This window comes from Hemicordylus capensis, chromosome 3 (genome assembly GCF_027244095.1).
Source record: "Hemicordylus capensis ecotype Gifberg chromosome 3, rHemCap1.1.pri, whole genome shotgun sequence".
Lineage (NCBI taxonomy): Eukaryota > Metazoa > Chordata > Lepidosauria > Squamata > Cordylidae > Hemicordylus > Hemicordylus capensis.
Window position 1 is genome coordinate 132,353,484 of NC_069659.1, and position 15,039 is coordinate 132,368,522.

General features: G+C 42.7%; 1 protein-coding gene across 12 annotated transcripts in view; it reads right to left on the reverse strand.

Annotated features, from left to right (window-relative positions):
• The window catches only part of TSGA10 (testis specific 10), a 140,221-nt gene that overhangs the window by 63,594 nt on the left and 61,588 nt on the right, over window positions 1–15,039 (reverse strand). The gene's annotated exons all lie outside the window — the stretch shown is intronic.

Genomic DNA, 15,039 nt, shown 5'->3' on the forward strand with positions numbered 1-15,039 from the left:
GTGCGGGCACATCCTTTGATCGATGATGTTCTCTCAGTGTCGATGGGCATTTCATAAGCTGTAACCCCGTCGGAGAGGGGGTCATCTTCGTTGTCTTTTCATGGTGTTTTCTTGTGTTATATCCCGATGTTTCTTTGGCGGTGGGGCAGCAGTTCGTCTTGCCCTTCCTTTTTCCCCTGTCCTGCTTGGGAATGGTTTCCAGGGCTGCTGGCTTTTTGAAGGATGTTTCAACCCTCAAGGTCATAGCTGCCACCAAGAATTTAGACTGCATTTTTGGTGCAGTCCTCAGTGTCAATCTCAACATCAACCTTGATGTGGTGGGCAATTGGGGCATAGGTTTTTTGGGACTTAGTGTGTTCTCCAGCAATGCAACTTTAAGGTGGGCAGCCCGATTCTTCGAAGCCTTCTTGGAAAATGAGACACAGACTAAGCAGGCTGATGCACTATGACCCTCTCCTAAGCACAACACACACAGTTGGTGGCCATCTGTTGAAGGGAGTTTGCCCTTGAAGCTTACACACCTTTTAAAAGTGGTCTTTTTCCTAGGTGCTTTCATACTCATGTGAACCACAATAAGGGCTTTGCCAAATAGAGTAGTTGTTTCCAGTTCCGAGTCAAGCCAATAAATTCCACCATAGATTAAGTTTAATTTTTCAGATGTATTAGCAGTCCATTAAACGTTCCGTAATCTATGCACAGTTTAATTTCCAAACACTTATCACAATCAGTGCAGAAGTCGTGCCGTTCCGCGCCAAGCCGTTCAAACTAGCTTCTTCAACAATAGTTTATTGCAATCCTTAGATAAGTCATGCTGTTCCACATCCAAGCTGTTTAAACTTTTTAACAATATTTTTTTTCTGAGAAGCTTTAGAAATCCAAAAAAGTGATTGCTATGGCTGGCAGAAAGAAACTGAAAGAGGAATGCCTAACTACTGATATAAAGTAACCAGAGCATGTGCAGAAGGTGGTTGGGGGCATCTCGAGGAGCTAATGAATTTTACCTGAAGTGGTCTAAGCAGGCGTGGAACCCATTATTTATTACTGCCGTGGGTTCAGTATCCAGATCCATTATTATAGTTCTTCAGCACAGGTGACCTCAGAAATCAATTGGGGACTAGCTGAACCCTAGTTGCTTCAGGCTTGGTTCTTCAGTCCGAGCAATGTAACTTAACTGAGCCACAGCATAAACTTGTCTTGCCTCTACTTGTCTCACCTGATACTCCCCAGCCTGGCTATGACTACTTTGTATACTTCTGGCCCTTCTGATCCTTGTCTACTTGATTTGGCACTTGATCCAACTGGCTTAATCACATCTTCTGCCTCTGGCTTTTGACCCTTGCCTGACTGTTCTGCAATCAGACCCTTTTAGCTGCAGCCCATCCTAAAGGCCAAGGCCTGACGCTACCTTACAGTGATGTTGTAATGGTTTCTGAGATGATGTATGTGAAACAAGTTGAGCACTTGAAAAACACTAATAAATGGAAAATATTATTGCTACCTTATTTTCAAATAATTTTGAAATACCTCTGATAACTTTATATGAATACAGCAAACACTGTAAAATGGACTTTTGTCCCTTTAGATCAACTGTCAAGCTTGACCAGCATACTCAAACCAGAAAAAGTGGGTTGAGAGAGTAAAAGTTCCAAGTACTACTCTTTGCTTTGCTTGCTCGTAAGATGTTAACATAACTCTCTTACTTATTTAATGCAGAGTTCTTCTGAGGCTCCATGAATTAGTATTTGTATGCTAGTCTGAGTATGGAAAGGATGACTGAAGTACAAATTGCTGCTTTATATTTATATTATTTATAATATACTTATTTATATACTTATTTATATTAATACTTATTTATATTAAGTTATAGTTCAACTTAACAGATATACTTCCTGGTACAAATGACAGATGTGGATAATTTGTATAACTATTTTTAGACTAAGATTACAACAGCTCAAATTGCCTTTTAATGTTTACTGTAAACACTTCGCAGTGTTAAAAATGATCACATAGCTTAGCTCTACAGCCTAAACTGGGGGGGAAACCCTGTGCATTTTACCACTTACCAAGCCCTATATCAATGGAAGGGCTAATTCTGTGGGTTGGCATCTTTACTCAGCCAGCCCAGGGTCTAGCTTTAACTCTTTCTGCCTCTTCCCTCTGGAGGGAAAATCCTGGAACCTGGACAATGTCATTATTTATTTATTTATTTATTTATTTGCACAGTCAGACAGGTGTTATTGACTGGTTTGTTTTATCCAGACATTGAGTCCTTCCCAAGGACCTGGGATGGCTGAATTTTATTGTCAATGTTGTTGCTGTTATAGATATTGTCGCAGAATATAGGCTGTTCCCAGTAAAGCTGCTTTTTGTAATTGGCTGATGGTGATTTCTGTGGCCCCTATGGTGTTGAGGTGCTCTTCAAGGTCTTTGGGAACTGCACCCAGGGCGCCAATTACCACTGGGATGATGATGATTATTATTATTATTTCTATGTATTTAAAATATTTATATCCCATCACTCCAGTACAATACTGCTCTGGGTGGCTCACAATAAAACTAATTGTCAGACTCTCAGTATGGCCATCCACTTTCCACTGAGCCAAGGGGCTGAGGTGGTCTCAGAGTTTCTCACCAGGGGAGTTACATTCAATAGCCCCGCCCTAGCCTAGCTACTCCCACTGCTCAGCCAGAACCCCAGGGCTCCTTCCACTCCGGGCCCTCCAAAACTGCTCTCTCATCACTGGCCAGTTCTCCCTTATACAGCCCCTGTCAGCTGGGGCAATTCTCACAAGATCTCATCACAAGATCTTGCAAGAGCCACTCCCGATCCTTCAAGGCCTCATCGTCTTTTGACGGCAAGACCATACCTCCCTGCTTAGGCCAGTGACAATGCCTCCATGTGGGTGTTTTGGTGTCTATTTCCTCCCCTGCCTGATAGGGCCATCCCTGCAAGACTCGGGTGGGGGAAGCCCTGCTCTAGCACAATGTTCTATCTAATTTTTTTCATCTGTGTGCAGAACGAGTTTTGTTCCAGGCGGCAGTATCAAGGCAGTGTATGCACACATATATTCAGAGTGGGACCTTCCTGGTCCGACCTGAGCAGGATCTAAAATTGACTGAGGGGACATAAAAAACTGTTTGAGCATGCACACATGTGCATGTCTCAGAGGGGACACTGCCCTGGAGCTTGCTGCATTTCCCCTTGGTTGTTGGCTCTGCCTCAGGGGACACCCCAACAGTAATATACTGTAAAAATTAACAAATAACACAATGTAGAATAAAAAAAATTCAAAACAAACCCAATTAAAATTAAAAATCCATCATAAAACCTATATGCCATCAACAGCCAGGGTAAAAAAGAGACAGCCATAATCACCTCCACCTATCCCTGGTATATTGTATCATTTTTGTGAATTCAAATTGTAAGTCACTGTGAATTTGAATTATACTGCAGGCTATAAATAAAATAAATAAATTGAAAGAAAAGCATGGGACCCTTAAAATATATGTATTTATTCAGTACAACGTTTATCTCACATTTCTGTAGTCCATACACCCAAGGCTGCATACAATTAACTATCAGAAAAGTTCCACTGGGTAGTATTGCACAGGCATGATTGTAGCAGAGATGTGAGATTTCTTCGCCATCATCACTGCCACAGAAGAGGTTGTAAAATGGGGTCCTACCTGAGATCAATCTAATTCGGCTTGAGACTTTTGCCATTTCTGTTTTACCCATCATTCTGCTCATTTTATCACACCCAGTTCCCTGGAAAAGAGTTTCTAGCCTATACTTGACCAGGTAGTGATCTGTCCATGACAAGATAAAAACAGGTTGCTCACCTGTAAGTGATGGTCTGGTAGTGATCTGTTGTATTAATAAGGAATGGGGCCTGCTCAGGGACTTCATGGGTAGATTGACTAGCTTCTTGTGACGCCCACTTTGCCCTGCACATGCTCTGTGCTTACACTGAAATTGGCAGTTGGGGGCACCATTTTCTCAGTTTCTTGCCTTCCGCCAACGATCTTGCAGAGACCATATATGGTAAGTTGTTTTCCTTTTTTAAAACCTATAATAATCCTACAACTACTGTTGCGGGGAGGTTCCGGAGGGTCTTATGAATACAATGGATCACTACCAGATCATCAGTTACAGGTGAGCAACCTGTTTATCTGGATTGTGATCCATTGATAAGGAATGGGTGAATAGCCAGCTCCAAACCTAGGTGGTGGGCACAGTAGTCCTTGAAGCTTATGGCAACACCTGTTTTAAAATCTTACTCCCCAAACCTGCCTGCTTAGCAGATTGCAAGTCAATGGCATAATGCTTAATGAATGGCTGCTGTGAAGACCATGTTGTAGCCGCGCAGATATCAGCCATAAGGATCCCAGACATATATGCCGCAGAAGACACATATGCTCTTGTTGAATGCATCCATATGGTCCACGGCGGATCTATTCCCTGCAGTTTATACGTTTGCACTATCAATCCCACCAACCAATGAGACAGCCGTTGGCGGGATATCGGCTGCCCCTTGGCCCTGCCCTAATAGGCCACAAATAGACATTTTGTCTTCCTAATGTTTTTTGTTCCATTCAGGTAATATAGCAGAGAATGTCTCACATCCAAAGAATACAGCGCCCTCTCCAACAGCAACTCAGAATTCTGGAAAAAGGTAGGTTTAATCTTGGTTTAAATGAAAATCTGATACAGTCTTTGGATGGAAATGCGGCATGACCGCATAACCACCTTTTGAGGAAAGAACTGTGTAAGGAAAGTCTGTTCTCAGTGCTGTGGGCTCACTTATTCATCTTGCAGTAGTGAATACTATCAAGAATACTGTATTCAGGGTGAGCAACTGAAGAGTGGTCTCGCCCAAAGGTTCAAAAGGGTGATCTGTAGGCATTGACAAAACTAATGACAAGCTCCATTGTTCCATTGGTTTTTAGGTGGGTATAGATTATTCACGCCTTTCAGAAATTTCTTTCTGGTGGGAGGAAACAGTGGTGCCAACCCATCCGTTATGTTTCTAGGAAATAGCAGCAAGGTGTACCTGGAGGGACACATTCGCCAAGCCTTTCAGTTTCACATAGGTTATATATAGAAGAACTTGCCACAAAGTCGCTTTACTAGAGAGGAATCTCTAAGTGCGCGCATACTCCTTGAAACCTTTCTACTTGCTGCCATAGTTCTTTCTAATTGCAGGCTTCCTATTGTTAATCAGTATCTTCTCTATAAGCTGACTTTCCATGCTGTCATTCTCAGAGTTCACATCCAGATGCCACACTGCTCCATCTTCCCAGATTAGGAGATCTGGTCGAAGAAGGAAACTATGGAAAATCCCCCACAACAGTCTGAGAAACAGTGGAAACCACAGCTGTTGAGGCCACCACGGCATCACCAGAATGATGTTCATGTTGTCTCATATGAGCTGTGCCAGCACATGGTTGATTAGCGGCTGAGGCGGAAACATGTTGTAACTGATCAGCCCTCTTTTCCCCTAAATTGTTAAGCAGAAGTGAACCCTGTCCTGACTGACAGGCGGTGACAGCTAGGGATCAGCCACTCAGCACACGGTGGGTGGGTCCTAGAGGGCCATGATGCAGGAAGAGAGAGTTCTTTTGTGCAGAAGAAGCTAGGGCAGCAGGACATGCAGACAGGGGAAATGGCTGCAAAAGGGATGACTGCAGCCCATGGAAGATAGGACTGCAGGGGCTTGAATTCTCAATCCTGGAGTTTGGGATGAGTTCAAGGGAGAAGGAAGCCAGGGCTTTCTGGCTTTTGGAAATTAACTGTTTGCTAGTCAGTCTGCGTCAGAAACTTTTGTTTTCGTGTGCCTTGCATAACCTTACTTTAAAAAAACCCCACAATTTTATTTTAAGATTAAAAAAAGAATAGAAGCATGGTTACATCCCTTGAATTTCCAAATTACAAGTGTATATAAGATGTTATACATAGTCAGAAAAAGAAAATAGAACAAGAAAACCTCTTCCACCTTGTCAAAGACCTTCTCGAATAACAAAGTTATAAGAAGCATAAAAACATAGAGAAATGCAGTTCAGCACGTTATTATTAGGAAAAAATCGGTTTTCAGATATAAATAATAACCTAAAAAGTGAACAAGCTTTGTAAAAAAAATTCCCGGATTAACAAGAGAGAAGGAATAGATGCATCTTCTATATCTGTCTACTACAATTCAAGAGTAAAGTTCCATTCTGGGTATAAATGATAATAACCTTAAAAACCTGTTATTAATTCCATTGTGGCAAGATATAAAGGAAGGGAAGAAAAGGAAAAGAGAAGGATAAGCAAAACCTGAATACTAGGGTTATAAGAAGTATAGAAAACTCAATGATAATATGAACCTATCTGAGACTATGTTGCAAGTTGACTATATTATGGTATTGTTAATATATCATTAAACTACTGCTACTGTGATTAAGTATTTGTTAAAATTGAAATTGACTGCTAATTTTAAATGTAAATATTGGATCTTCTAGCAGTGTCTTGTGATAAAAAGGGAATAAGATCACATTGATCTCGCAGATTTCTATTCTATCTCTAAAAAAAGAAAAAGAAAAGCCATTTCCAATCTTGTACTTAAACTTCATCCAAAGATTGATATGTAAATGTAGAAGAGAAAGGGGAAAAACCTGGTAACAAACAATCTTAAAACTCACTGACTTCGTTCTTTCCCTTAAGAAAATCATTTTTAATCTTCCGGTTGATCTTCATCCTAGAATTTGTCTGTAGTTATCAAAAAATCCATTACAGTACCCAGAGGAATCTATGTCCCCTCTCTGCATCAAGGGGAATCTATATCTCTGCTGTTCCAGAAAAATCTCAAGCTTGAAAAGTACCACCCATCTATATGTGATCTTGATGTTTCTTGGAGGATTCTTATCTCTGTCTTGTCTGGAGCTCAGTCTATGAATTCCTCGAATAAAAAAATCCAAGATGTGTAGAAAAAAAGATCTTTTCCGGGATCTGCTTCCCCATATGTTGTTCCAATCACAAAATATTCAAGTCAAAAAGCAACAAAGCCGAAGGTTCTTGTGTTTCTAGGCTAGCTGGATTCTTTTCAGCGACACCTCAGAACCAGATTCTTTTCAGCCAGTTCACATGTGGGGGGAAATGTATACAGGAGATCCAACTTCCTTTCAATTCGATCAGAAAACCTACACAGCTCCATGATTATAGTCTGTTGAAACTCAGATAAAGATAACGTCTCTTCTTGAGATTGTAACTCCGTCATTATAACTACATCAGTTAACAAACCCATTCTTTTAGTCTTAGCCAAAGCAATACTCCAATTTAAAATTTAAAAAGGGAAAAGAGAAAAGAGATAGAGCAACCCAATGTGTGTGTGGGGGGGAAGCTATGTTTACCTTGGGGTTATATAAAAGAAAAGAAAAGAAAAGAAAGAAAAAAAGAAACCAAAATTATGTCCCTAATTTAAACATGAATGTGAATAAGTTATAAATTTCCTTGAACATTATTCTTGTGATCTTAGCATGCTCATATCATAGTCAAATTAAAAAAAAATAGAGTACATAAGAAATATCATAACAAAATGAAAGGAATAGAGTACATGAAACATAAAACATAAGACTTCCAGTGGTTCCAGTGGGTATGCGTGGTACCTAAATCAGATTTAGGTACCACGCATACCCACTGGAAGTCTAATTCAGAAATTTCAATATCACATTATGTAAATTATAAAACTCTGAGCCCCTCATATGGTAATCATAAGAATTACAGCATATGAATCAGAGAGAAGAAGAAGAAAAGAGAGTGGGATGAAAGATGATGTAATGAAATTCCAAAGGCGATTAATCCATATGTGAATTTTTAACACTATGCATAAGACATCTGAAAGTAAAAAATAGGTCCATCTGAGATTCTGAAGTTAAGAGAAGCTTATTGAAGAAAGGAAAGGACTTAATTCATAGTCCACTGCTGAATTTATAACACTGCATAAACATAGTCCAAGAGTAATGTCTTTCAAGTTTCTCCATAGGATGCAATTAACTCCTCTAAAAAAAAAGTCTTTTCCATATACAAGTACAAACAGTCAGATCCTTCTGCCATAAATCAAAAGCGTCCATAATGATAGATAAGCCTGTCCAACAGCATTCAAAGGTTATAAGTAATTACAAGAACCACGAAAGCAATTAATAAACAGTGTAATATAAATAAGTCTTTGGTATTAAAAAGGAAAACAAAAACAAACACAAACAACAATTATGAAAAACGAAAGCAAAAAGTAGATCCTCAGTCGCAAAGCCGAAGTCTGAAAGAATTACAACCAAGATAAAAATCTAGTTATAAGAAACAGTTAGTCAAAGTCTCAAATCTTACTCCTCGCTGAGTCAAGGATAACTTTAAAATCTTGTTATATTTATGGCATTGCAGTGGTAGCACTCCTTTCAAGAACAATGAAACCATTCATATAGCTGTGCTTTATTCCCAAAGCTCCAAATCTTCTCAATTAGTAGGAAGAAAGATATGAACATGAAAGAGGTAAAAGTCAAAGATATATAGTACTTAACTGTGAAGGAATTCAAGAGAATGGTAGTCCATATGATCTTAAAGCAGGTAGATTCTGAATTGCTGGTGATAAGCAAACTCCTTGCAGTCCTGGGTTTGGAAGAAGAATCCTTTCTGGATTCACCGGACTTCTGAGGGCTTTCCACAAGTCCCCCGAAAATCTTCGGCAGCTCCCAAGACAAGAACTAGCTCTTCCTTCTGAAAACAGCCTTGCGTGGCTGTTTTTAATTAAGGATCCTTACAACTGTTCTATGGTGTTTTATCTGTAATGCAACTAAGCTAAGAAACGCTGAGCCTGTGCCATTCCAACAGGGCGTAGCAAAAGTCTATATAAAGATTTAAAGTTGCTTTTTGTATTTTCTTACATCTATGTTCTGTGCAACTGGGTAACCATGATTTTTAAAGTGTGCTGCCCCAATATCATCTGAGGGTGTTTTTTTGAAGTATTCTTGTAGCTAGAGTGTTCCTTTTACCTGTAACTAAAAGCTGAGAAAGCCTCAAACAGAGGCAGTTTGTAGTAGTTTGAATAAAGTTTATTTTTCTTTTTGTTCTTTGCAATTGTAACCAACCTCTTGAGTGGATTTTTAACTCAGGAAACGGGGGCTGGGAAAGGGTTTGCTCTGGTATGAAACACACCTCAATTTGATTGTTCAGCAACTCTACCAAGTTTTCTCATCATGTGTAGGCTTGCACGTGGAAGGGTTTTTTTGTACTTTTCCATTGGGAAAGAGAAGGAGAGTTCCCTGGAATTTCGCACGTGCCAGGGTGGGGGGATTAAACTCTGTTAAAAAGTGAGTGTGGTGGCAGCAACTAAGCTACTAGGGAAACAGGAAAGTTTTAAAGGAACAGCCTTTGTGGGTGAAAGCAAGAGAGAGGATAATTCAGCATTTTTCTTGCCCTAATGTGAGAGTGCTCTAAGACAAAGGCTGGGTTAAATTTGCTAAATATGTAAAGACGACCTTTGGTCCATATATGTTGAAAAACATCCCCCAAGGATCCCCTCCCGACACTGACATGCGAGCAAAATCACGGACACATTTTGTTGACAGTAGTCGCAAACATGTGCACACTTGGGTATCCCCATAGGTCGAACACCCATTGCAAGTAGATGTGGTTGAGTTCCCACTCGTGGTGCTGGTAGTGTTGTATCAATCGGCTGAGGTCGTCCACCAGCACATTGTCCACACCCCATGTGTGTATGGCCTGAGGGTATAAAGGCACAGGCACACCATCCCTCCACCCGCCAAGATACGCAACGGCTGTGGTGTTGTTGAGCTGGAATTGCATCATTCTGTTCTGGAGGAGGAGCTTAAACACTTTCACTGCCATGAACACTGCCAGTAACTCTAAGTAATTTATGTGTTAGCATCACTGTTATGCTATCCACACTCCCTGCCCCTGATGTTCTGCACCATGTGCCCTCCATCCTGACAGGGTCACCCATGCCACGGGAGTCAATGGCTTGAATGAGACGCTTCCCAATAGATTGTTCTCCAACATCCACCAGTGTAGGGACTGTAGTACCCCTTCTGGAAGCTCCTGCAACATCTGCTGACTGTTGACAATGGGGAAAAAGTGTCTGAGGTACTACATTTGCAGCAGACGCATCCACAGACACAAGCAGGGCACTGTAGCATTGCAGGACACCATCAACCCCATCAGCCTCTGCACATTGCATGCAGTTTGCAACGGCATCCTGTGGAAGAGACAAATCAGGTCCTTGATCTGTTGAAATGGCTCTTTTGGTAAGAATGCCCTTTTCCCCTGCACATCCAGAATCGCCCCAATATAACTTATGAATTTCTGTGGTTCCAGATTTGACTTCTTCCAGTTGACATTGATGCCTAGGTCCCATAGTAACGTTAACACATAGAGGATCTGTCATGGCCCAGACCTCTGAGTCAGAAGAGTCAGAGGTGGAGCGGGAGGACTTGGTTGGGAGAGCAGGTTCAGAAGCACAGCAGGAGGACCTGGCTGTGAGAACAGACTCTAGAGCTGAGGTGAGGCAGCAACAGACAGGGGAATCTGAACAGCTGGCAGAGATGAGGGCTGAGGACACTGATCAGGAGGAAGCTTGAATTTCACCTGTGTTAAGACGACATCTCAAGAGAAAGGCTCAGTGGGAGACATGCAGGTACAAGGTTTCACAGGAGAGGAAACAGAAATGCTGAGTCAGGAAAGCCTGATTGGCTGCCAGTTATCTCGAGCTCTATATCAAGCGGACGCTGTTCCTGAGACGGTACTGTCCGCAGCGTTGCCTTCCGTAGACAGTGTTCCTCGTACTTAGAATTGTTCACCCTTTATTGTTTCAGCCTGTCCTTGTTCTGTTCCTTCCTTGCTCCTTCGTTTCAGTTATTGCTCAGATATGTTAGAGAGGGGTACCTAGTTAGTTTCAAGGGACTTTATTTTGCTTATACTACTTTATCTTTGACAGTCATTCTTCGCTTTCATCCGTGCAGCTAAGCTGCTACTCTTATCTACAGAATTTTGATCTGGACTCACAGAAGTAGAGCTGGAGGGATCATAAATCCTATCGAGTCAGCCATGCCAACAGATTTACAACAGAATCTGAGAAAGTAACTTTTCTCTATCGCTTCCTACCAGAAGTCAGTCGTCCAGAAATGGGAAGATCACAACACCCTCCATTTAAAGGTGAATCACAACCACCACCATGACCTTTGTGAATACTCGCAGGGCAGTTGACAATCCAAAGGGAAGGACAGCATATTGGTACACTGCATCTCCTACTGTAAACTGCAGATACTTGAGGTGGTTCTCTTGTACTCCTATGTGGAAGTATGCGTCCTTCAAATCTAACATTGCCACCCACTCCTCCCTGCACAGGAGAGGCAGTATTCCTTGCAACATCGTCATCCTGAACTTGCGTGCCCACACAAACCAATTGAGGCCCCAAAGATCCATGATTGCCAGAATTCCTCCATCCCTCTTTGGGATCTGAAAGTATCAGGAGTAAAATCCAAACATTCTTTCCATCCACCACACAGGGACGATTGCCAATTTTTCCACCAGCACCTTTACTTCTTCCAGTAATGTAGGAGTTACTCTTGTGTATTTCATGACCGAGAACGGAGGCACAGTCTTGAACTCTAAAGTGTAACCAGTCAAGATAATTCTGCGCACCCACTGGTCTGAATTTATGCGTTGACATCTGGGGCATGGCTTACCAATTTGCTGGAGTTGGCAACCACAAAGCAGGCGTTGTGTGCAATGGCAGGTGGTTGTTGTTCCAAGTGCAGTGGATGGTAGAGCAGATCAAAGAGACTGTTTGCTTTGGTCTTAAATGGGCCTATTATTCTGGCCCTTAGGCCACTGGCCAAAGCCCTTGTTAGGGCATAGCCCTTGGTAAGGTCGGTATTGATGTCTAAAATCTCTCCTTTCCTGTTGTTTATAAGTAGCATGCTGTCTCCCATAAGGTTGGTAACGGGACGCAGCTGCAGCCATGAACGTCTTCGCCGTATACTTGGACTTTTAAATAGACTCCATAGTAGAGTCTGTGCTTTTGTTAGATAGGCCTTTGCCATCATAAGCCAAGTTCTCTATGTGTCCACTCATGTCTTGTTAAAGGTTCGTGGACCTCAGCCAGGCATGATGACACAGTCATCGCTATCGCCATGGCCTGTGACTCTGTCTCAGCCAAATGTTGCTGAGCAAATGTCTAGTGATGGCAGTAGTCTTCTCATAAACTTCAGCATATTTGCTTTGGAATTCCTCTGGAGTCATCGATGTAGAGTCCTGAAACAAGTCATCCCATAGATAATGATTATATCTGGCCATGCACGCTGCATAGTTCACAATACGTACAGCCAAACTAGAGGTGGAATAAATCTTCCTCCCTATAATGTCCATCTTTCTTCGTTCCTTATCAGGTGGTGTGGTTTGGTGATGTCCAGATTTTGAAGTGGACACTCAATCAATTACAAAGGAGTTTGGCACAGAATGATGCAAAAGGTAGGTGTTGTCTTCCTCCTGGATTCTATATAAGCGTTCCAGGCATTTTGAAGTAAGCATGGAGGTCTGAAGCACCTCCCAAGCCAACTGTGCTGTCTTGGTAATCACCGGCAGCGCTGAAAGTGTGACTGGGTGAGATATTTTCGCAGCTGCCATCATATTATAGACCAGGTCTTCAAGATCTGCTTCAGGTAGCTTTAGTTCTAGGCCCAATGCTTTTGCCATTTCTCTGATTTGTGCATGATAGGCCTTTAATTCCTCCGATGGGGAGATAGATGTTTTGGGAGGCACATCTGAGGGCAGGACAGAGGGATGGCCCATGTCATCCGAATCCGTATCTGGGGACTCTGAAGAGTCACTGTCACCTGCACCCTACAAAGGAAGGGCCACTGGAGTCACCTTTTTTCATGTGCTTTTTCTTTGGCACCCTCGGCTGTGCAGGTGGCCCCACGGGAGTGAGTGGCACCTGTGGCTCCCCCCAGGCCATGGAGCTGGTGTACTTAGCTTCAGTGCAGGAGGCTATTGTGGTTGCACATGCTGATATTCCACTGTAGCTTGTGTTTGGCAGGCTGTTGAGACACTAAGACGTCTGCTCACAGATTAAATAGGCACTATAGGCTGAGGCATGTAGCCTAGGATAACCTGAACCAGTAGCCTCTCAGGCAGACCAGGCAATGGCTGCTGCAAAGCCCACTTCACTCTGCATAATCCTCTCGGAGCATAGAAGCAGTCATATGTCAAAAACAGCAAGTATGGGTGATCTCCCTCTGACCATGCAAACCCTGCAAGCACTGGTGCAGTATTCCATGCATATTTACATATTGAACCGGTGACTTCCATGACAGTGGAGTAAAAGTCGCTGTTGTAACTAATGCTGCAGGTTGTGGCAGCACCAGAAATGGATTTGTCACTACAGGGTCACCTACTGGAAAATGCAACGGCGACATCAATCTTTGGCTCAGCTGGTAAAATTGATACCAATCAATGACTGGTATCATTGGCTTGGTTGCTGAGATTCGCAGTGGCGACATCAATACCCCTGCTAACTGGGCATACCCCTGCTAACTGGGCAAAGAGGCACCTTTTACCATGGTGATTCTCTTTATTTAGCAGGGGGAGAGTAACTGGCTCTATCCACCCCCAGCACAGTACTTCCAGTGACTGTTGCTGGTGTGTGTCTTATGTTTCTTTTTAGAATGTGAGCCCTTTGGGGACAGGGAGCCATCTTATTTGTTATTTCTCTTTGTAAACTGCCCTGAGCCATTTTTGGAAGGGCGGTATAGAAATCGAATTATCATCATCATCATCATCATCATCATCAATAGTGTTTTCAGGACCAAGATAGGAACCTCCTCGACATCCAGGTCAACTACTTAGGAAACCATGGAAGGTTGATCCCGAGGGGGTACTATTTGTGGAATCCAACATAGATAGCAATTTATTATAGTCTGGAGAGGCTTCTTCTTCCTGATCCTGTCCCTCTGTTGCAAAATCGATGAAATCCCCTCTATCTAGGCATTGTTGTGGCAAAGGCATTGAAGGGGACTGTACCAGTGTCTGCACCAGAGACAACTACAATGTTCTCTGTGGCAGGACCATGGCAAACAGGCATCTAGGCCCCTCTGTCAATGTCTTGGTCAGTATCAAAGTTGACATCAACACTAATGTCAAGCCAGCCACTGATGCTGATATGGAGACAGCAGTCAATGTCGGCTGTGATGCCGATGTCAGATTCCTCAAAGTCAACACCCTCTATGCCAATGGAACAATATTCGACATCGTGGGAGGGCTGTCACCCTGCAACCCAGTAGGAGAAGGGGTGCTGCCTATCGACCTGGACTTTCTCCAATGCTTTTTATGCGGTGGAGATTTCCGCTCCTCATCCGAGGAGTGCCTCCTCTTCGTCTTGTGCCGTTGTGCCAGTTTGAGGACCTCTTTTGGCCGCTTGAACTCCATACACTTATTTGAGGCTTTAGACTGCATGATCGCAGACCTCAACTGCTCACCTGACACCAAGCCCAACGTCGAACTTGATCTTGACCCTGATGTTGATGGGTAATTCAGCCAAGGCATCAGAGGCCAGAGTGCCTCATCATAAAGCACTGCACACAGCCTCAGCACCCAATTTTTTAGGATCCGCTTTGAATAAGAATAGCAAATTTTGCAAGCTGCCGGGTTGTGTTGTTCACCAAAGCACAGCAAGCAGGAATCACCAAAGCACAGCAAGCAGTAATCAATAAACAGCAATTTAGCCCTGCACTTCACGCAGCACTTGAAAGTTTTTTTGGTCTCCATCATGGAAGGCCCCCCCCCCCCAAGGCCAGGGCTCCGCAAGGCCACAAAAGATCTTAAAGTCCAAAATACCAAGTTCAGTTCATTGAGCAATAGAATAGTCAAAACAAGTCCAATTTCAGCAGGAGTTTTTTTTTTAATGGTTCCCCCCCCCTCCACCCTTTCTCTCTCTTTCTATAGAATCTAATTGAACCGAGGAGCCAGCAATGAAGTGTTGAGGCTTTGGT